General features: G+C 40.2%; 1 protein-coding gene across 1 annotated transcript in view; it reads right to left on the bottom strand.

Annotated features, from left to right (window-relative positions):
- The window catches only part of SLC7A11 (solute carrier family 7 member 11), a 60018-nt gene that overhangs the window by 15689 nt on the left and 22344 nt on the right, over nucleotides 1-21985 (bottom strand). The gene's annotated exons all lie outside the window — the stretch shown is intronic.

Raw genomic sequence — 21985 nt, forward strand, 5'->3', positions numbered from 1 at the left:
CAAAGAGATCTTTCACATCAGTTTGAGCTGAAAACAAGCTCTAACCTGAGACTAAATAAATAAATGTATTTATAAATAAGTAAAACAGGACAGTATCATTGTTGCACATCTTGCCCACCTCAGAAACCATGGTGTCAAATGCTCCCATTAACCCAGACACACAGGTGGGTAAGAGGATCATGCTGGTAATGTAATACCAAATCAGACATCATGATACTGTATTAAGCCACAGCTACCTCATGCACACATCTCAGGTGAAGAAACTGGAAGAAGGGAAGCCAGTCAACTTGTAGGATGTGTTTGCTGATGTAGAAGATGACAGCAAGGACTAGAGCAAAGAGACCAGAATATAGGTGCTGTGTTGCTGGAAAACCCACAGTTATGGACACAAGAAATACTGCAGCTCTGTGTGGTGATAATTTATGCCAAAAGGGGGTTTGTAAGTCAGATAGATAATATAAGTCAAAATGGAGTCTTTAAGTTACCAGATATATTGCAATCAGTTGGATTAAGCTTCTTACCTGACCTGGGTGCAAATTGAATTCAAATCCTTTTAGCATCTGATTCAAGGTAGGGATACATGGATTTAAAGCCTCTCAGAACAGGTATTTTATCTATATTTTCTGCATCACAGATGAATGCTTCAACCACCAAGATTTTGGAAAAATCAGCCCTGACTCCAACCTTTAAAAGGCTGTTTTCAGCCAAATATAAAAAATTGGACTTTTTTCACAAATACTATTTAAATAACTGAAAGCATAGTGGTGAACCTAACAGATTATCTTAGTTTGTTCTAATTCTTACTAAACACCTCATATACACACCTAATTTAAATCCCAGTTTAACTTCTTATAAAATAAAAATGGCAATTCAAAACGTGGGGGAGGTGGTGGGGTTGGGGGTGGTGGGGCTGCAAGAACCGTGCTTCCAAACGTGACCCTTATCTGAGCACTGCAAGTCCTGCTTTGTTATGCTGACGAGCGCTAACGCCCTAATACCAACAAAGAAACACACTCAGACGAATAAAAGCCCTAAACAAGCCAGAACTAGTCAGGAAGCGGTATTCATGAAAAAGCCTGCAAATCATACCCCAGCGCCTGGAGAAGCATGAGGGATGCTGTGACTTGTAAGCTCCCAAGTCCCTGTTCCTGAAGGAAGCAAGTGCTCAGGCTGCACCGCCTTTTGTCTCCTGGCAGGAGTGAGTTTTCAGAGGGCTGTGGTATGCCTGCACAGCCCTTCCAAGTGCTGCTTATTTCCCACTGCTTCCAGTGACAGATGCTGACAGAAATAAAAGGCAAATTTCAAGATTTCAGGGGTAAGCAATACAGTATGGTTCACTTCTCACTGACACCTCCATTCAGATTTGTGCTGGTCCTCAAAACAACTGAAAACACAGGCAGACAGGCAGGAACCATGTGCAAAACCACTGAGTGAGAGCTTAAATTGTGTCTTTTCTATCCATCCAGTTTAAGAGACAGTTCCCAATTTGCAACAGAATCCCGTTATCAGATTCTCTGTTGTGAACTACAGTCTCCATGCTAGAATACAAGCTATAATGCCATTAGCAATAAAGACTATCTCCTTTTCCTTAGAGGATCATTGTACCAATTTTCTTGGAATATTTTAGATATTCTCCAGACTTCCAAATCTTGTCTCTAAATAAGAAAAATCATACCGAGGTTCTGTTCTCCATTAAACTGCCTCTATTTATGCAGTTTCCACCTTTTCACTTCTGCATTCTATGAATCATACACAACACAGGGTGCCCACAATACTGATAAGCCATATTTCTGATGTAAAACAAATTCACAGCTGCCTCACAGCTAGCTGAGACTTTTGGACTACAGAGAGAAAATTCAATAACTGGTTAGAAGGGGAAACTGCTGCCAGGAAAGTCTTTTTGCGATACTTATGTCTTCTCCCAAAACTTTGAAGAAAATCAGTATCAAAGGGAATCTGAGGAAATCTGAATGAGGACAATGTTGACCCTATAATTAAACAGTATTTTAAAAAGTGTGTGAGAGACAATTAGGATAGCTTCTGTGTAGCTGAATGTAGACTAAAATGGAATTGAATCTCCATACCTTTTAAGACTTACCCATCCCCAGCTGCTATTCAAAGCTAAATCTTCCCCTTCTGCCCTATGTACAGAGCAACTGTAATGAAGAATCACACTTGAATAAAGAGTGCATTTACCTTGTGATTATCAGAAAAAGTCACCAAGGAGCCTACCACCACACAGAAGTTCAGCTTTGGGAATACAGCTAGCCCATCTTGTGCTATACAGGGCTGAAATGGGTTTTGCATTTAACCTTCAGTGCTGCAGAATCGTAGATCTTCTGATAATCTGCTCTAGTACATCTCTACTCCTACCAATATTTTTGCAAGAAAAAAACTGAAAGCAGAGCAAGCAAAAGAAGGGAAAAGGAAGGAAAAAAAAAAAAAAAGGTAAAAGGAAAAAGAGAGAGAAAGCCAAAGCAGGAACCTGAGGATGAGAAAAGCCATGTCAATAAATCAGCTGAGGAGCATTCCTAGAAATGTACAGCACATATTCCAGGTTAATGGCAACTTCTTTAACAGCAGTGAGCACTAAGAGCCATGTCCACTGAGGGCTGTTTTCCCTATGAAATGACAACCACACAGTCAAAGACACCCCTCCAAGCCAGCTGAGTTCCCAACCATGAAGCACCTTCCTGCCACATTCTTTGTCACTTGGAGGTCATACCAAAACCTCTTTCTTGCATCCATATCAAAGCCAGGTTTTACTCATCATAGTCAATTGTCCTGGACAAAGCTGCTCTAGCAGGACCCAGCCAGGAAGCATAAATAAAAAGGTTGAAATAAATAACTTCATTACTGATAAAGTTACATGGAATTACATCTCTACTGTAGTAAGAAAATTGTGGAAGATAATTTTGCATATAAATTTAGAATGACAATAGCAAAGAAGGAGAAAAATCGTAATTCCCTCACATGATTTATGGGCAAGGATTTACTTAGTTTTCATGAGCATGATGCTGTATATTTTCTACTTTCTTAGTTGAAAATTTACCACCAGAGGAGTTTCAAAAGTTCCCTTGTGCAATAATTTTTTCACCATTTGCAATCTGCTAAGCAATTTTTCAAACAAACTCTTTCCAGATTTTGGCAATCTTAAAAGAAATCTAATCATCCATTGCACTGCCCATAGCACCAAAGCTTGGCAGAAAAAGAGCAAATTTATCACGAGAGTAAATTTATCCAAATAACCTGACACTGGGGAAAAAAAAAAAAAAAAGACAAACCAAATACAGAAAGTGGCAAGAGAAATTTAATATTCCCAGGACTTCAGTGCAAGACTAGAAGACATACAGGCTTGCCTTAGTAAGCACTGTGTTCCAGAGTCCAAACTATGTCTCTCACCATTCCCAGGTGGTCATTCCATGAGCTGTGGCAATCCCAAATCCTGGACAGCAAGCAGCACATTTCAATATAAACTCATTTATCCCTGACATGTTTTTCATGTAAAAAGCAGCCTAAAAGGCAAGACATTACACTGAAGGGATCAAATCATCCTCACCATGTCAACAGGTGAAAAAACTACCATCTCATCCATCTGCTAGTAGAAAAGGCAGAAACTTCAAAGGAGGTCACCTCCCAGGGCTGAATCAAAGCCAGGAATAGAGAGACAGAAGGAGTGGGCATCATCACAGCACCTCTCAGATCCACGTATTTCTACATGCTAACCAGTGTCTCAGCAACTGCTGACTTCAGTGACAAGATATTATTATTTTGTTTATTCAAGATTCCCATCAGCAAATCATCTCTTCCCTTCGCTGCCTTCCAATATGTTCCATCCTTACATTCCAGATCAGAGGAACTTGCAGTCTGTGGGCTTGCAGCTTAGACAATATTCAATTACATAACTTCTCTTCATCGTCCTGTGATCTTTTTTCGATTTTGAGAGGAGGAATGAAAGGAAAGCCCAGTCATTAATCTGCACTCTCATTTACACCACCACATACTCCATGGGTGCTACTGCTGGAGTGAAGTTTTAAAGGGCTCCCCATATTCATTTCCATGCTTTGGTTCCATATCTCTCACTTCAGACACACAGCAGCATGACACTGGGATAAAAGAGTGAAAAATCTGGCTACAGTCTGCATTTAAAAGCCTTCTTGCCTTCTACCACCTAGTAGAAGAAGAAAAGAGCTTCTGCTGTGCTAATTACTTATTGTCTTCCCAGCGTTTGGCTTCTCTGGTTCAGATTATAATTGCTTACAGTTTGTAAATAGGGTTTTCCACGACCAACTGACTTTAAAGGGTCATACTGTGTTATCAGTGTACTGCAAATGGCAGGAAATTTCATTAACTTCTCAGATGTTTTCAGCACTTTTTCCAACAGGTTTTCCTCAAAAACTAATCAGCATAAATACTACCTTGTCTTAAGACTTAGGTATTAATTGCACAGGGTAACACTCTTTTCCATAAAATATCTCCTTTCAGGCAAACCCTCCCAGCTTAAGTCTCCAGAGGCAAATCTGTCCACAGCCCTTGAGAAACAGAATAGTTGTTATGCTCACAAGGGGATTGGCTTTATTTTAATAGATGTTTAAAGTTGGCTATGATGTCTTTGTGTACACTCAGGTTGCCAAGCCATATATCTGACCGCAGTGCTCATTTATGTCAAGCCCCACCCTGTCAATTCAATACCTTTTGTGAAACATCTTTCTTGGAAGAGCAGAATGAACTCTGAAACTTGGACTACCAGCCACAGACACTCCTCATGGTCAAGCAGGATCCTGAATCATTTTGCATGGAGTGGATAGCACTACTGGCATTCCCAAAGAAAACTATGCCAACACAGCGGATATCAAAGATGACAGCGAAATACACAAAGAACTTTTGAGATTACAGCATTAAATATTAGTCCCTCTATCTCTGCTCAGCCATTTCTTGTATAGAAGGCATGTGAGCACTCTTAGGGGCCAGAAATTGAGCATAAGAGGCAGCACACAGAGCTACTAGGGGGGCTAATTTTTAAAATCTCTTTAAAAGAAGAAATGGAATACAGACTTGAAACATAAAATATCAATCACCTCCTGTGATTTCTCAGTCAACTCTATTTCCATAAGTACATCAAGTGCCAGGGTGCAACATCTTCATGTTGCAAATTTATTGTACTAAGTTTACAACTGTTTCCAAAAGACGTGTGAATAACCAAATGTGGCTTTTATTTTGCACTGTAACTTGACCCCAAGTTACATCCCTCCTGAGAACCTGAAAGTCCCAAGGAGCTTGCTTTTCTTTCCTGCTGCTACAGTCACATCTGCAGGGAACTAGGCCTACCCTAGGAACTCAAGTGTGCTTACGGTTAGAGTCTGGGAGGCTGAACCAGAGAACAGCCAGGTGCCTGGAAAATGCAGAATGTCTAGCAAAGGCTCTGCATTTTGCATTTCAGAATCTGAAATGGTAGTGAAGAAGGCCAGCAGACAATGGTTATTTATCTAGTGTTTTGCAATAAAAGTGAGGTTTAGGTGTGACCTATTTAAAAAGCTGTCTGCCACTCTCACAAAAGCTTGCCATTTAAAAAGCAGCAGAGTCTAAATTCAGAGGATTCAAATACAAATATACTGTCACTCCTGAGTTTGATGAATGACTTCTATGTTTCTATCTTACATCATCATTTAACATCACCCTCCTTTTATTTCATTTGTGGGAAACCTTAATGTCCTCGAGGAAGTTTGTGACCTTTTCCACCAGAGAGACAAAACCTCAGATTTTACCTTTATTGCCCAGCTCTCTCCCAGCCAGAAGATGAAAGAAGCACCTCTGCTCTCTCAAAGAAAGTTCCAGCACTTTATTTTCTCCTGAGGTCTATTTGTGGAAGTGCTCCCAGTACTGCCAGTAGTGTAGATCATGGTGAGAAGCACAAGTAAATCATGGTGCTTGCTTGGAGGCAAGGCAGCCATAACAACAAACCTGACACAGGGCTGTAAAAACAAAACATCTGCCTGCACCCAGCTCCCGCATGGAAATGAAGGGGAAAAGGGCAGAGGCACAATCCAAAACACTTCCTCCAAGCTGCTTTTTTTAGTGGCTCTAGTGGGTCTGACTTCCTCTTAACTGCTCCATACCATCACATATGTCATTGCCAGACTTAAATAAATGTAAAAGGGAGGAAGTGAAGTGATTGTGTATCAAAAGTAGTTCAATTTATTACAGCGGGCTCTCCTGGGAATTTGAAATTATTAATTCCCTGAGCACCTGATTTATGAACAGTGTCTACTTTCTCCAGACAGGATCACTTTTCTTAGGAAAGATAGACCACTGGCAGTGGTTGGCAGTGGGGGAGTGAGGGATATTTAGAATTATGAACAAGGGAACCTGATCTGGGAATTGTGCCAATCAGGCCACGCAACTGAGAAACCTAACCCATCATGTCCTGCATAACAATATCATGGCCAGGGAAAGAGATCACAGTGGCTGTGGAAGGAATCCCACTAGAAACAGTGCTGCCTGTCACAGTATCCTCCCCACACTCCCACAGGTACCTCAATGTTTGCAGGGAGCAGGGCTGGAGTGGAAGCAGAGCCCTGCCTTGATCTGAGTATTCCTATTGCCTACACCAACAACATATGTTTGTAATTTGGGCCAGGGCAGATGACAGAGCAACACTTTGAGGAATGCAAGGGAGCAGGCTGGCAAGGCTGCTATCATTCCCAAAATGATCCACTCATGCTCACAGCCTGGCAACAAGTAGCCTGAATACAAAACCCCTGGCTCAGTTCCAGTGGAAGGTACAGGAAGGAATGCTATCCCCTTAACCCCTCTAAAAGCTGGACTTTTTGGGAAGCATCCCCGGTAGCATATTAATCACTCCTTACAGGAATAAGGGAAGGTAAATGCTTAGATGCACAGAACACAGAGGGAAGAGCATACATGTCTGTGTGTATGTGCATAAAAGGAGCCAGATTTTTCATACTTGCTAAATTCCTTGACATTTAATTTTGAGCAGGAGAGTGTCCACAATGCCAAGGATCATAAAGGAACAATTTGCTGCTGTATGTTACCATTGATATTTCAGCATGAATGAAAATTGCACTGTTTGGTGATGAAAAGAGCAACTACTTGTAATCAGGAGCGCCATGGAAACTGAAATACCATTTACCAAGACAGGCTCTTCTTCTGAAGGAATTCAAAATGAGAAAAATGGTAAATGCAGGTGCCTTAAAGCATTAGCATTTCTAAAGATATAAAAAGGTGTAAATTAAATTAAAAGGAGATGTCTTAACAATACTGCACTGCCATGAAGGTGGCTCTCTGGCAGATAAATTGTTTTCTCTGCAGAAAGTAGGGAAATTCTGGTCCTGCTAAGGACAGCCCAGCAGAGCACCTACAGATGTGGGACAGCCCATACAGCACACTGAAATAACTCTGTAGGTTCTGACACAGAACAGAAATCCAGAAAACTTCAAATATGAGCTTAAATATGCCTTTGCAGCACACAGTAACTGGAAGCACTTGAATGGAGTTCAAATGGGAATATCAAGTTTTTCTATTTTATTACCTTCTGTGCTTTGAGTAGGAAAATACTAAGCTGAAATCCTCTCTCACTAAACCTTCATAATGCTGAAACTACAATCTCAGGCATAGGAGAAAAGCTTATCCATGTCTTTTTTTGATGAAGTGATATCATGAATCAAAATATGCACAATTTTCAAAATGGTCAGTAAGGCTGAGATTTCCTTTTTCTGTGTTCAAACTGAAAAATCTTAAACACAATCTTAAACATAACCATAGAGAGTTAATCCTGAAACTCTGCTGCAAATCAAGTTCCCTGCAGTTGATAGTGACATGAAATAGCCAGACTTAGGAGCCTATTTCAATTCTTTTGGACAGTATAATCAATGAGACTCAGGATTTTAAGGCTGACTCACCTTTGCAATTGCACATTGTTCAGCATATCCTCTGCAAAAATGCCCTACTCTTCCATGCTAAAATCTTAAAATTAAAGTGATAATGAGGATTTATACAGAATTTACCACACTATCCCTTATCCTGACCCATAGCATCAGCTTAAAAGGACTATGTACTGATGCCATCAAAAATCCCTACATCCTGGCACTCCACAGCACCCTGTCCAGCACCAGCCTCCCTGACTTCTGCCTTTGAAAGTAAACCTAGATAATCATGGAAAGATTTAAGTTGAAAGGGACAATTAAATGTCATGTAGTCCTACTTCCCTGGGAAGAGCACGGACACCTTCCACTGGATCAGACTGCTCAGAACCCCACCCAGCCTGGCCTTGAGCTTTCTCAGGGATGGCTCATCCACCACTGCCCGAGGCAACCCATTCCACTGCTTTACAATCCTTATTGTAAACCCCTTCTTCCATGTAGCTACTCAAAACCTATTCTCCTTTGGTTTAAAATCATTACCCCTTTCTCTATAGAGTGCAACAGATCCCGCTAAAAATTCTGTCTTCATTTTTCTTGCAGGACCCCATTTAAAGGACCAGCTCTGGGGAACAGGACAAATTTATGTGTTAGTTTAGCAATGGAGCTTGCAAGACATTTTTAGTAACCAAAATAAGGACAAAGCAAATGGCAGCTTTTGGGTCTCTGTGGGCAAAATTATGTTCTTAAAAGCAGAGAAAATATGTAATTCACTGCACTCCAGGGTCATTCCAGTACAGCATCTTGACTCTGTTAACACTTAACACCAAGCTGAGGTGCCCTATAGCTTGGATCTGTTCATGTCTGGGATAGCCTGCAACTAAGAAAAAGTCTCTCCTCATGACTTTTACAATCACCAAGCAAGAATCTTAAAGCATTTCTGCTTTTTTTCATATCCATTGAAATATTTCTTCCTTAGACTCACAAGCAGCTTATCCTCTAATGGGAGTTTTGCCCAAGGAAAATTAATTTCATGGTCTTCTATATTCCTTGTGGATTAATCTTTACTTTTATCTAGTTTTGTTTAACAACTGTTTTTTCCTGTAGTAAACAGATACAATAAACTAGAAATGCATGTCATTCCTTTACAGTGTTAGATGACTGAAAACTGTCTTTCCTTTAAAATACCCCCACACAGAAGTTAAGCCTTTTGCCATATCAGAGTGCTCCTATTCATTACCCATTCTCATTATCTATGGAGGAGGTCTCTAAATTGCTGTTAGGTCTTTCCAAATGATGGTATCCAAACTATTCTTGTGAGGGATTTTCCATTCCATCATACTTCAAAAAATTAAATACTATCATTATATAGTCCACTTTTTGTCAATAAACAAAACACAATGAGAAGGTGAATATGCAAATAACAGAACTTGCTCAACAGCAAGTGCTACAAGTTAATGAGGATTGGCATAATAAATCACAGCACTGTTATTTGTAAAATGCAGATTATTCACTTCACAGCACCCCTGGAGCATTAATAATCTTTTAGAAATCCTCTTAGTTTACATTTCATGGATATAGGCTGTACTGCAATTTAAATGACTAAAACCCTAATGGTCACTTAGTTAACAATAGTAGTTCCATAAATAAAATATCACTGTCACTATGTGTTTAAAAATCCAAGATATCCACAGCCAAATATCAATATGTAAGCTGTGAGTAGCCAGAACCATCTCCTAGAACATCTGCATACCCATAAGCACTCACATAAAACAGCCACCCTGCTGCGAAGGGGTGTGCAGAGGAATAACAACCTTAGCATTCACTAGGTAAGATCTATTCTCCCCGATGGAAAATCTACTGTAACACAGGAAATTATGTACTCATCTACAGGAAAGATGTACAAAGCCAGATTGTCTCATTTTTATAGGACTATTGCATATCTTAAATAGAAGCCAGCAATCTCACTACCTATTAAAGATGAACAATCAGATAAGAGAACCCCATCTAATGTCTCACACAAAAAGACTGTGTCAGAGCAAGTTATTGTGCTGGCTGAAGTAAGTGGAACACATTCCTTCTCTAGTGTATGTAACACCATTGCTATTGGAATTCTGACCATGGGAACTACTCATGGTGGCATGGCATGTGTTAATGACTCTTTGTGCATTATAAAACTCCAATCTGATGTGCATGACTGCAATAAAGAGCAGATGGCCCTTGCAATTTTTGTTGCCCATTGCTTTGTTTGTATTTTATTTTCCAATTTTGTATCTTATCCCAGTAAAAAATGCCGTCTTACTTTCTCTGACAGTCATCTCACCACCTCTGTCAGATGGTGCCAGGCAGCATCAGCCTAATGGAATACTCCAATAAAAGATTTACTGTTAATGGCAAGCAAGATGCTGCTACATGTGCTGGTATAACACCCTGCTTACCTAACACTGCTTTAGCACTCTGCTCTTCCTCATTTTTGAGGCCCAGCATTAAAGAGAAAAGGGAATAAAAAGTGGCAGAAGAGGGTCATCCCCTTCTGGCTCCAGGAGAGGATGCACCACACAGAGATCACAACATTGCACTATGAATTAAAGTGGCTGTTGCTGCCCTGCATAACTAACCATAGGAAGTGGGGGTCACTTGCTTTCACAAATACCAGAATAAATGGCTGAGACCTCTTTTTCTATGCCCAGGCTACAAACCAACACTGACAGTACCCATGAGAAAAGGCTGATCTATAATTTCATAAGGAATTTCAGGGTTTTAGCTGGGGTTTACAGTAAAATTTCAGTGCTATTTGAGACACAGATTTAAATCTCAGACCAAAACATTAGGGTGAGTGCTCTGAGTCACCTCCACAAGAGCTAATGTCATTGGTAAACACAGAAATAAGAGCTCAAACATCAGACAAAAACAGATTCCAGTTTTAAAGTGGGAAAGAGAAAATCTGGGAGAGGTTTACCGACAACACAGAGCAGCACCCACACTAGAAGCTCTATAAAACACACTTGCTTTCACAAAGAGTGCAACACCCCTAGGACCCAGGACAGGAGATATGAGCTGCAGTGACTCTTCCAAGCCACCTCAGTTGGACTTGTCACCCTAGTGAATTTACTCCTTTTTCTATCTACCCCTAATACACTGTTGCCCATCACTTTTACAGTAATTTCAGCCAGGCCTCCTGCTTATGAACCACCAAAAGAGAATGAAAATTACTAATGGAACCTTCTCTGTGGCCAAGAGAAGAACTCTCAGCCCTGAGAAGCCCATAATCTCTCCAGTAAAACACACTCTGTTCTACAGCAGAGCATCAGTCTTGCAAGGGATTTTTATTCCCACCATGAATATTCTGCTGAGCAACTCAGGTTCCCCATGAAGAGGAAACTGTCACCCTTCTCTACAGGTACTGCTATGTCCCTCAGTGAAACAGAATTAGATGTTAGAACAGTTTTGCATGCGCTGCAGCTGTGAAAATGAAGGAAAATCCAGGGCAATGGAAACTTCGAAGGTTACAATATTTTATGTTGCATTACCCTGCTGGTAAAGCAGATTGCAATTTTTCCAGCTAGCCAGAGAGACTGTGGATAAACATTTGTTTTACTTCCTTAGGAGAGCTGATTCATAGTTACCATGATTCACATAAACAAACAGAAGTTATTTAAAAAAACAAAAAAGTAAAACCAGCAACAGGAAAGAAAACAAACCTTACACTCAGCAGGTTATCACATTGGCAAACAAAATGAGCCACGAGGGCTAGAAAGGAGCAATATGTAGTGCAGTGGCACAACACCATGCACCACACACTGAATAGCCACTGTGAGGACAGACAGATAGCCATGTGGGGACACACAGGGCCAGTACATGGGCTTGTCACATCCTCCCACCTTGGAGACACCAAAGCTCTGTGAAACAGAGTGGCTGCAGGACCTTCTGCAGCAGCCAGCTCCAGTCTTGGCACCTGGGACACACCTTCTCCACTCTGGAGCAGGAGGGAGGGCAGGAAGCTCCACCTGAGTTCCCTGGACTTTGCTTCCTCAGAAGAGGTGCCACAGGCTTGGCAGAGGAAAACCTGTTTGAGGGCTTGTATCCTAAGTGTGCACTTCTATGTGGATGTTTGCCCCTTCTGTGTACACTGCAAGCAAAACCTCACCCATACCTTCCATTGTCACCTGTGAATTAATGAAAGCAGTCACTTGTAAAAATCAAAAGATTGAAATCATGCAATAATTTTGATTGAAAGGGACTTAAGGACCATCTAGTTCCACCCTCTGCTGTGGACAGGGACACTTTCCCCTTGACCAGTCTGCTCAATCCTCATCCCCTCAGAAGAGATTAGTCCAGACCCTCTTTCTCCACTGGCCCTGGATAAAAAGAGAAATAAGGACAGGCATCACAGCAGCCCAGGCTTTCACATGTCCATTCATCTCGTGGGTTTGCAGGAACCTCTCCCACCCTCCCAGGATCCTGCCCCAGTGATGCATTTTTAGAACTATCAAATAGTTCTAACAAATAATCTTCAAAAAGTTTCAGTTGTCTCCAGAATTCTGAAGGAATTCATCCAGTCATTTTCATTTCAAGTTTGTTCTTTTATCTTAAGCCACAGAGTCTACATAAACAGAAAAAAACATATCAAAGCAATGGCTTCTGAAGTATTGCCTTAATGTAGATCTGCCTTAGAGGAGGACAATCCCTCAGGCAGCATGCACTCCCTCCCTGCTTTACCATCCTCCCTCCCAACAGCACAGAGAACAGAACCACTACTGCCTCTGTGTCCTGGGGTATAGCAGTATGGTATCACACTCTCTGCCCTTGCAATTTATCTTTTTCCTTCCATCCTCCACCTATGTTTGCTGCATAGATTTGATTTTTCAGGTAGCTGACTACCTTCCTGATTTCTGACTGATATTTTGATGATATCCTCATTACATTTTTGAGACATAAAAGGAGTTAGAATCAGGTTCTATATCAGGCAGTTAGGGGGAAAAGAGCAGAGGTAGCACAATTAATTTCAACACACATATCCACAGATAAAACCCAGCACAGCAATACTGTATCTAACCATGCATCTATAGCACTCATTTTTATTCTGCCATTTTCCCACTCACTCTTCTCTAACCCCAACCCTAAGTTAAGTCTGTGTGAAATAATAATTAGGTCTATAAAAATCAAACAAATACATAGAAAAAGACAACTACTGTGTTTCTTTAGTGTGCACAAAACTTTAGGTATGAAAACTGCATTGCCTCGTCCTGAATATTTCCATGGCCTTCAGCTTGACTTTTATGTGAGTAGGAGTGTTTTATACAAGGAATATAAATGTTAGAACAGGCAATTATACAAGTGACCTTGCCTTGTTTCATTCAATAGTGAATTATTAGTCTTCTCAGCTGCAGTTTTATAAGACATCCTTAATGTCTTAATTAATGATCAAGGTACATCTTTGAAATCTTTACAGATACTATAGATTACATCACTCTGTTACCTAATTTTTCTAATTTACACATATTGACTGACACATATCAATTTAAACCCTGCCACAGGTAGCTCTCTTCGCTGCAGTCAATTTCTAAACAGATCACTTTTTTTTTCTTTTTTTTTTTTTTTACATAAAACAGAAAGATAATAAAGTGGAAGTAGGAGTTAGATAGACCTGAAGACAGCTGAACCAAACTGGGGTTTAGAAAGCAGCTGCCAATGACGAAGATACAGCACCTGAGGGTCATCTCTCCCATAGTGTAGAATTTCACCACAGGACTCAACAGCAACATAAACACCCTCAAAAAAATGGGGTAGGGAGAAAAAAAAGCAACTGCACATGGGAGAAGGAAAAATAAATTAAAATATCTGATCATATGTATTGAATGTGTGTCATGTACACATCCCTGAACATCATAGACTGTAACAGCATCCATTAGGTCAGTCCCTAACTAAATGCCTAAGGAAACATGCAGCCTCTGGAAAGCAGCAGGCACACACAGTGCCTGCCTCTGCCTGTCCAGAGGAAAGGAAGAGGAATAGTGCCCAATGACATCTGCAGCCCTTCTGTTATCCCTGCTGCTGAAGCCTTTGCTCCCTCAGATCACCCAGATGACAGGTGAATTCATGCAGTGAGTCATCTCTCCAGACCCTCGGCTGCCTGCATCTCTTGCTCTGGTGAATTCAGAGCACTGCTCAGACACAAGGTGCATCTGTCAAAGACAAGCAGGGGATTTGCAGTGCTTTCTGCAAACATCTGGATCCCTCCAGACTCAGACTGCACAGCACACTGTGCTCTGCAGCCCTGCTCTCTAGTCCCTCTCTCTTGTGACACAGCACTGCTGTGAAGTAGGACCTCATGCACCTATGTGGGGGGACACTCAGGTGTGGCAGGAGGAATTTGCATTCAACAACCAAGAATAAGGAAAATAAGAACAGAAGGATCAAATCTGCCTTCTCAGTTAATTATATATGGTAGCTACTATGTTGAAACTCTCAAAAATTACAGGGCCAAAGAAATGTCTTCACTACAAGACTACAGGATAATCCTCACTATCAAATCCAAAAATCCAGTCCAATATAATTGAAGTTAACGAAGAAAAGAAAGAAACCAATTATTTGGATTTTAGTTTGGGTTACCATCCAATTCCATTCTGACTCTTTCCCCATTTTTACCTCAAGCTGCTAACACATTAAAATCACAGTTTTACTTCTTCCTCTGGTTGGAAATATTTTGTGGATTCAGTGACCCCCAACAAATCCTATCACAGACAGAACCCCAATTAGGGCTCACAAGCAAGTTGCAACCCTTGAATCATTTGCATGTATCACATGTGACTCAATCACATTTTTTGTCAGCAGAGCCAACAGATTGTCAAGGTTAGGGCATTTATGGCACATCTCCTGAGGGGTTCGATGGAGAGTTGTCTTAGGTTACAATGCAAGATGTAACCAAAAGTATGTATTCTGTTACCACCTGTTAAAACCAGGTGAGGCAGTGTTCTTTATCTCTTCCATGTCTCATCCCTGATAACTCCAGGGGATATCTTCTGCTAATGGGCCAGCAAGCTTCACTGAATGACTCTTAAAATTCACCATCCCATTGTGAGATGCTCCACCTAGGAGGAGGAGCCAAGCATTCCTAACTGGATATACTCTGAGAATTGGAACACCACAAGCAGCCTTATCTACTGAATTCCCAGAGGACAAGAGCTACATAACCAACACTGGACATTCAGAGGAAGACCAGGCCTTTCTACAAGGTCACCACTTCAACAGAACCACACCTGTCACTGCAGGAGGGCTGCAGCCACCATTTAATGGGACTGCTACCAACACCCTGACCCATGGTGTCAGGTTGTACTCTGACTCTGTTAAGTTAAGCCTTTTTTTTTTTTTTTTTTTTTGGCATTTATTTTAATTTTCCTATTAAATTGTAGAACTGATGTGGAGTCTCTTACTGATTTGCTTTCAAACTAGTGCAAGAGTGAAGAGAGAAATGTTGGAGCCAGAACCCAGGAGTATGCAAGGCCAGGTTGGATGGGGCCCTGAGAAGCCTGGTCTAAAATCTCCCAAACTAATATCCAAGAAAGAATATAAATAAAGGCAAAGCAACTCAGGATATTTAAGTCCCACTTATAAGAGAATTTCCAACTTCCAGCAAGAGCCTAATCCTCCAACTAAAAAGAATAAAATAAATTTATGAAGGGAGAAAAGTTTGTTCCCATACTGAGATGTCAGAAATCTGACATTAAAACATGCATCCAAGACTGAAACGCTTAGTTTCAGAAATGAATTATTAGTAATTTCTAAAAGAAACAATAATTAATGAGCTGAAGATGTGAGTCATAGTAAGGAGCTAATAAGATTAGGGAGAAAGCAAAAGTAAAGGAAAGATCATTTTATTAAGAACAGCTGGTGAGTCAACTCCCCTGAGAGCTAGTAATTGTCTATTTGTCCCTCTCAAACACACACAGACACTACTGAATTACATTCTTAATTAAATATTTTTCATACATTTTACAAATAGCAAAAACCTTGCTTGACTTTGTGAAAGTACATTTGAGCTGGTAAATTAATTTGTTTTCTGTATTTGGCAGATTCAGCTCCCCATTAATGGATTTTCTAGATCTAAAAACATGATTTTATCACTTACAGAGGGCACAAACAAACTGTAGAAATTGTTGTGGAATTCACCAGGTTTGGACACCTCATTTGAGATGCCTCTCAGATAACTGAAAGAATTTAAGCAGACTGCAATGCTGTTTGATACAGTCAAATTTAGAAAGTATAAAACTTCTATTAAAGAGAATAAAAATAGCTGGGGGGAGGCTAATTAGAGCATCCTCACTCTGTGATGAAGAGTAAGTATTCAAGGGCAAAAAAACTACCAAGACACAAATAATATATAGAGGAAAAAATGCAAATGCTCACTTAACTGACCTGGTTTCCCCTTTAAGGTAATCTGATGGGTTCACATTCACATGAGCAAATGGGCTTTACAAAATCCTGGAAAGATTAGCATTTGTCTCTTTTGATTATCTTCAGGTAAAATATCACAATGTAATCCTATAACTTCTGCCCTGAATATTTGGCACTGTGGCCTGACATGAAGAAAATGAATTGGAGTCAAATGTATCTTTTAGGAATGAGCAGAATGTAATGACATGAGAAAGATTTCAAACTCCAAGAAGATAAACCTTTCTCGTGTCTAAGAGTGCTGTTATTAATATTCCTCTACAGAGTAAATCTTGTCATTAAATTATAAAATAACTACCAAAAAATGTAAGAAGCAGAGAGGCAGAAATATCAAAGGTTTGCATCCTCTCAATTAACACTGAAAAGATTTTTTACTCTTTTGCTTACTGGGAATCTGATCCCTAATCAGTGGCTGGATTGACAATAAGCAACAGTGCAATTCAGGTTTCTGACTGACTTTGGTAGGGGGCTGCATTTTAATGAGAGGTGCCAAAAATCACACGGCTACAAATAAAAAAGGAGCTGGAAGAGTTGTAGCATCTCAGCCACCATTCCCCTCCCATCCATCTGCATCTCTATAATGCTCAGACAGATTGAAGAAAACACCCCTAATATTTTATTTCTCTCACTCAGTCCTCATAGATGCAAAGTTGATTCTATAATTAGAATGAATGGGTGGCACACATTAGCTAGACATGACATTCACATTATTTAAAAACAGTATAAAAATAGATTTTATCAAACATTTTGATATCCTGATTTTATAAAATGTCTGATGATATCAAGCTCTGGTGACTTGCTATACAGTTACTGTTTCTTGGTGCTTTGGAAAAGAAGGAATAAATGAAGTGAGAAGAACACTGGAAAAATCTAATAGACAAACTGACTGATCTCAGACCCCAAGGTCATAGCAAAGCAATTCATTTCTTGGTTTTTCAACAGCACAAGACATGATTTATCCATCTGAGACCACACTTATAAACACTATACATCTAAATAATATGTTCTTTGCACTGTGTAATTTTTTAAACAATGATAGATTGCCTGGGCTGGACCAAAGTTATTTTACAAACAGAAATGAAATATTTGCAAATGAAATGGTTCAATAGGGCTGGGGTGGGAGGGGGTTGGGGAGAGAAATGGAAAAAAAAAAAGAAGAGATAGACAAAAAAGAAAGGATTATGCCAAATAGCAGCTGTACTTAACTGCAACTGCTAAGTAATCTATGCTGTAAAATGTTTTCAGAATCCACATCCTTTTGAATTCTATTATTTTTGTTCACTAAATGAAAAATTTTTCTTAAGTTCAACATCACTAACAAAAACCTACACTGCCAAAAAATAAAATTATTTAGTAAAACAAGGGCTATAAATTAACATCTCTCTCAAGCTGCCCATTTGATGACAGACAGCCTTGAAGTCAGTAAGGAATTTGAGTCTTAGTTTCCCTCCCCTTAAAGTGAAATAATATTTTCTTTCTCTTCCAACACAAGCCTAATCTTCACAACTTGAAGCATTCAGGCCAATCATTTACTCATAGTGAGGATGGAGCACAATTTTTTTAAAGTGAGATTCTCTTTGGCCAGCATCTGACACAGCCTGGCTCTGACTTTGACAGGGCTATGAAGATGTTACTCTGATGTGAAAACACTTCTGTATTCTCGTCTGGAGGTTGCCAAAACTCTTGATGAACTATAGCACTGATCCCATACTCTGCTCAGCCTAGGAAGGCAAGAGGGATGTGCTCTTCAGGCAGGACCTGCTTTCAGAGTCTTGATAGAAAAACCTCAGCCTGTTTCTTGAGAAAAGAAAAGTGGGTGCTCAAGAATACGGATGAGATCAAAGACTATGTACAAGAAATGAATCTGGAAGTTCAACATGCATGATTTTTAGTCCTCTAAATTTCCTGCTCCAGACAACATGGCTCCTGTCAATTTTCAGATCACAAACTCTCTCAGAGACCTGGCTGTTCCTTCATTCACTTATTATTTAACAATAAGACCTCAGTTTGAGACTGATCCTTATAGTGTAAGAGAACCAAAAAGATCAAAGATGCAGGTGATGTGGCTGAACAAGTTTGTTTGGTGAAGTTCTGCCTCAAGGGTTATTTAGGTAGTTTATTTGAAACAACAATTGCTATTGACCTAGCCTGTACATGCAAAGCATAATTTTCAAAAAAAAGGAAAAGAAATATGCTGCCACACTTTAATATTGTTCCACATGTTCTTGATAATAAAATTATTTCAGGCTATTTTTAAAAATTTACATTAAGACTGCAACCACAACTCCTTCTAAAATAAACATTAACTTTGTGTTTCTTCAGGTCCTACTGATAGCTGCATGAGAGAAGCACTTGAACAAAGAGGAATAAAGAAATTAGTTCAGGCTTAAAAATGAGACATCAAAAGGGGGTTTAGCAAGAGACAGAAACAGCTACTTTTACATCTTATTATAATTGGGGTTATAATAATGTCCTTACACAAAAGAAGGAACAGTGGCATTTCCAAAGTGAGAATTCAACACTACTTCCAAAACTCTGTTCAAAAAGTAATGACATTCACTTGAAGATTTTTTTTTTAAGTCTTTCTGTTCTCCCTTCTGTACTGTAAAGGGTGCTTGCTCCCCTTGCTCCTACTTTGCTCATTCCCACTGTCTCTGTTTCTGCTCTCCCTCTCTAGGGTTTCATATTTTCTCGGCACACCAGTGTCTCAGACCCAGAGGATTTATCCTACTTATAGACCTAAGTGTGGAATTTATTGCACCTGAGCAGGCATCTGCACCTCCACAGATTCCCACAGCCTCCAAAGCCCTTCCTGCCTCTACAAACAGCTGCTTGGAGCACAAAGGGGACTGGGCAAGGGCACAAACATCCCCCTTTCCCTGCCCCTCTCCTGCATTCCCAACAACACATGCCATATTCCAAAAGGACTTTCTAGTGCCATACAGCACAGAAAGAAATGCAACCCCTATCTGGGAACCTTAATGTCTAATAGCAGTTGCTTCCTCCTTCCTACACATCTCAGGATATATTCTAGGGCCCACCTCCACAGAATGCTTTGGTTTGGAAGGGAGCTTAAAGATCTTCTTGTTCCAATCTTGTTGCCATAGGTGGGGACACCTTCCACTAGACCAGGCTGCTCAAAGCCCCATCCCCACTCTCTGCTTGTGCATTCCTGCCATCCTGCTGCTGTAAACCTGGCACATCCCCTTGGGACATTCACTGGGGTTTTGCAGCCTGCTGGTTCACATGGGAATGGAGCTGATCTTTCACCTCGGTTACTCCCAAAGCTGTTGCACATCTGGAAATACACAACTGTGACCGATTCCCAGGCAAATATCTACTTAGACAGGTGCAGGGCAGAAGACACTGTGCTCACCTCTTCTGCTGTAAGTAATTTGCATCCTGACCATTGAAAAACATTACAAATTGCACATCTGGAGCTGTTACAAGCTCTAAGTGGTTCAAGCCTGTACTTTCCTCTTCTTTTTTAAAATCAGCAACATCATACCAACAGAGAAGTACAATACAGTAGAATCTCAGAGTAGTTTGGGCTGGGGGGGACCTTAAAGTTGTAGCTCCAAGCCCCCTACCCATGGGCAGGGGCACCTTCCACTAGACCAGGTTGCTCAGTGCAACCTTTAACATAAGGTTCACAGCAAGAATGAAAGACAGCATTTTAAGTTAAAAAATAAAAAATTATAAAAAATAAAAAGGGTAGTTTAGTCTTAATAAATGCCTACAACAGCAGGACAATTAGTGGCTCACCTAATATTTGCATTGGGTTTAGTGGGAGCTGAGACTGAGATTAATCCACACTCTTCCCTTGCCCTGTAGCTTTGGGAACAATGGTGGAACAGCCCTTGGTTCAGGACATCTTTCCAACAGAGTCATTCACAGGTGACAACCAGATAAAAAATATGTTCCAAATGTTTAATTTAATTGCTTATTTCAGCTCAAGGGACTCCAGAATCCCCACTTACAGGTGGTGCAGAGGTCTCTGTCAGCACATACAGTAGCAATCCATTTGCCCCACCATCATCTGCTACTTATTTAGCAATTTTTAATATCCCACTCTCTTCTATTCTATATTATAGAATAGAATCTCCTTTGTATGGAGATTGGGCATTACTCATCCTCTAAAAGTGCAGCCTCAAGAGGAGGAGTGATGAAGGGAAGTTTTAAGAGCCTTGTGATAACATTGTACATGTAATATTGAGCTGGTTTGGTTTTTTTTTTCCAGTGCCATCTTGGGATACACTAAACCAGCCACGTTACATGGTTTGCCCTCCAGTCCTACATCCTCACTAGCAGCACACATAACTTCAGCAGCTCTTCAAGGATAACCTGGAGAACAGAGAAGTTCTCCTGGGAAAAGACAGTCTTCTTCCCTCACATCTTAGCTGCAATGGAAAAAAGTCAGAATTGAACCAGCACCACTTCTCTTAGCTGAGATATATTATGCTTCAAGGGGTTCTTAGCTTCTAGAAGAGAGATGAGCTATGTTTTTCTGTCCTATGCAGCAGAGAGCAAAACGTTCAAAAATAGGCACTTCTCTGACTTAAATCACAAAAACTCAACATATATAAAAATAGCTATAATGAAAATTACCAAGAATTCCAGTTAAAAGAGCTGCAGAGACACAGAAGTGTATGAAAAGTCACAAAGGGTGTAGACATCTGCACATTTAAAAAGATCACACAGTATTGGTGGTAACCACACGATAATTTACAAATTATATTGCTTCTAGCTGAATTTAATTATACCAGACTCTGGCTCCTCACCTATCTCCCCAGAATTTCCTGAAGTACTAGATGTCCTGGACCAGAATTCCTTCACAGCTACATTTAGTTTCACGTTTAAAATCAGTCTGTGACACAACAATTTTTCAAAAGTAAAAAAAATCTGTGGGTTGTCTTTTGGTTTTTGTGTCTGCCTCTTATGATTTTATAAAGAGAACAAATCCTTGGCAGTCAAACCCTAGATCATCCAGCTTGAGTTCATGTGTGTCCCAGGCCTGGGAATCTTTAGCCAGCTGCTCTCCACTGACACAAATTACTTAAAAGCACTGAAGCTTTCAGGTTGGAAAAGAACTCTAAGACCAGTGAGTCCAACCATTAAACCAGCACTGCCAAGTCCACCACTAAACCATGTCCCCAAGTGCCACATCTACACATTTTAAATATATCCAGAGTCATGTTTTACTAAACCACAGCTTCTAAAATGGCATCTTATCAGAACTGAAGATTACCAGTGAAGAACCCATTTGTACATGGATATCTGTCATAACGATTACTCACAAATATCAGTGCAGTATTTTCTACCTGCATTTGTCTGGCCTCAGATTTTGGTCGCAAAATTCTCACTCTACATATCCAGATCACATCAAAGAGTCTCCTAACACACAACACATCCCAAAGTCACTGAAACAATGCAAATCTGCCAGTGCTTCTACCAGCCTCATGTTTTATCATCCATTTTCTTATCATTTCAGGCCTCTGAAATAGCACCAAAACAAAAATCTTCTGCATGCTCCCAGTCAATGGCTTGGGGTTTTCTTTCCATATATGTCTCAGATTCATATTATCTGAGTGTACAGTGTTGGGGGTCCTTTTAAAACAATAAGTAATTTGGTACCCAGCCAGCTATCTTATTTTAAA

The sequence above is a fragment of the Haemorhous mexicanus genome, chromosome 4 (assembly GCF_027477595.1).
Source record: "Haemorhous mexicanus isolate bHaeMex1 chromosome 4, bHaeMex1.pri, whole genome shotgun sequence".
NCBI lineage: Eukaryota > Metazoa > Chordata > Aves > Passeriformes > Fringillidae > Haemorhous > Haemorhous mexicanus.